At 37.2% G+C, this 2,500-nt stretch overlaps 1 long non-coding RNA gene across 1 annotated transcript in view; it reads right to left on the reverse strand.

The window, feature by feature from the left end:
• The window catches only part of LOC307124943, a 3,696-nt gene that overhangs the window by 456 nt on the left and 740 nt on the right, over positions 1–2,500 (reverse strand). The window contains exons 2-5 of the long non-coding RNA XR_013816316.1: positions 2,296–2,348; positions 1,474–1,640; positions 747–917; positions 1–97 (exon numbers count right to left, since the gene is read on the reverse strand). The exon at positions 1–97 is cut by the window's left edge and continues 456 nt beyond it. This is a non-coding gene — a long non-coding RNA (uncharacterized lncRNA). The remainder of the gene's footprint in view (positions 98–746; positions 918–1,473; positions 1,641–2,295; positions 2,349–2,500) is intronic.

Below are 2,500 nucleotides of genomic sequence, written 5' to 3' on the forward strand. Positions count from 1 at the left end.
ACACAAGTTTCATGTCTGTACCGATCTGTGCCATCTTCCACATTGGATGATTTCAAACAGGAACCAGGATTCTGCTCCATTATGGCAAGAAGTCCCTCTAGATAAGAATGATATGAAGTTAGTCATACAATTTGAGTATACACAAACATTTTACACTGTTGGAATTTAATAAAAAATAATAATCCCATTACAATTCATCATAATGGTAAAATAGTATTTTATACACAGTTAACACTGAGGTACACCTAACTAAACGTATGCTGTCTAGTCTAATCCAGTCCTACAATGCCTTCATGAAGATGTGAAATGAAATGTTCAGTTTTTGCTTTAGCTGGTGATTCAATGTTATGAATATTTTGAAGAATGTATTTTGTAGTGATGCTGAACCTGATTGCATATTAGAGAGGTGTCTCTGTTATTAGCTTAACAAAATTGATATTGAGTAAAAAACTAAAGAAAACTGTCAGTACATAATAGTAGCAGCAGCACAAACTACATGCTCCAAAAAAGTAATATTACTGAATCACCTCAACATGATTTCACAAACTATTTAATCAAAAACAACAATGTAACCTTTTACTGAAGGATGGATTAAATGTATACTGCATTAGCTTTAGTAAGGTATCCTCAAACTTAATGCTACATTCACACGGGGCACCGGCGTTAACGCTTCTCATTTACTTTGAATGGGTGACGTCATGCGTTGCTGAACTGAATTGTGGGTCGCGTCGCGTCGCTTCACTCACGTTGCAAGCGGCAGAAGTTGAAAGGTGTGTTGGACATCAGCTGTGGCTGGATGCAACCAATCGGCGAGAGTAGCCGCGTGCAGGCGGGGAGGAGCTGCAAACGGAGACGTGAAGTCTGACACTTTCTGCTTCCCGCAGTGATGCTTGCACTGTGTTTGCACACTTTATCAGCTGAAGTGAAATAAATGCAATATTTGTCAATGCACAGATGTTTCAGAGACATTTTTTGTCATGTAATACTTTATGCACTACTTAATACAGTGTGTGTTTGTACAAGAATAAAGTTAACATACAAGCCTAAACTATCAATGAAGTGGGGGTCTACATTTTTCATCTGTTTTATTTTGATAAACATGACAATATAACAACGCAACTACATGAAAAGAGATTTAACTGTTATAAAAAAGAGATTTGTGCGCATTAGAGGAACTGAAGGTTTTAGAATAAACACGAAACACATGTGATCGCTGTCATGCGGAGAATCTGGCCAATCGTGGAACAGCTGTGTCATCATCAAAGTCCGTGCAGTCGCTCTGGAGAAACTGCACCGGCTGTATTAGCCGACTGCTCTCGAATTGCTCTCGCGGTGCTTTGATGCCATACGTCACTGTCACGTGGCGTTGGCGCTGTCTCAGGTCAGACAACATTTCTAACCGGCATGACGCCCTGTGTGAATGCAGCGTAAGTGTCTGTGTACATTACATATCCTATTAAAAAAGTGTCTCACCTAGTCCAAGTTTTTCCATTCAAACTCCATTAGGTGGCGAAGGAAGGATGACACTCTGTTGTTGATTACAGTTGTCTTCCTGTTCACAACTTCCCCGGTCTTCCGACTCACTCCAGTTTTGGTGGTGCATCTTGTTCCCTCCTCTGGGTTTTTCCTCACGAAAAAAACTTAAAGCAAGAGAAAATTAAGAGAATAAAGATATTTTAAATTTCATCACCCTGAGTGCCTTTGCTTTAAATGTTTTTGGTAACACTTTAGTATAATGGTCCGTCATTAAACGGATAGTTCACCAAAAAAAACCAAAAAGTAAATTCTGTCATTTACTCGCCCAGTTGTTCTAAACCTTTTAAAGAATGTTTGTAAACAGACAATTTTGAGGCACCATTCACTTCCATGGTAGGAAAAAATTACTATAGAAGTGAATGGTGCCTCAATCTGTTAGGTTACAAACATTCTTCATCTTCTTTTGTGTTCAGAAATGTATTCAGGTTTGCACTTGAGCAACATTATTCTAAAGTTTTGCCATGTTTTTTTCATAAATTATATTTCATCTGCCAAAATCATCCAAAAATTGTCCAGGACTGCTTCAATTCCAGAAAATAAAATTATAATCTGTCAGTCCTGGACAAACACAGTTTTGGATTATTTTAGTATAATATAATTTATGAAAAAAAACATGGTACATGGCTAGTTACAGCTAAAAAGAGGTGGAAAAACTAAATAATTGTGTGATTCTGTTAAACAGACCCGACTAAAACATACAAGAAAAACTTTGAATTATCAGTAATATGTGGAGAAACAAAGAGGACTAACGTTACTTACCGTTGTATGAGTTCCAGTGTCGCACAGCACAGGCAGGCTCCTGGTATTCTTATCTAAAATGTAAAATAAATAATGTCAATCCAAATGTAAACTTTGTTTGTCAACGACATTATTTTTGCAACTAGTGGCCAACGTTAATTTACTAACTAACGTCGTCCTAAATAAATGTACGCTTAATATGGTCGATAAACAAAATCTTCATTGT

The sequence above is a fragment of the Gobio gobio genome (assembly GCF_949357685.1).
Source record: "Gobio gobio genome assembly, chromosome: 4".
Classification (NCBI taxonomy): domain Eukaryota; kingdom Metazoa; phylum Chordata; class Actinopteri; order Cypriniformes; family Gobionidae; genus Gobio; species Gobio gobio.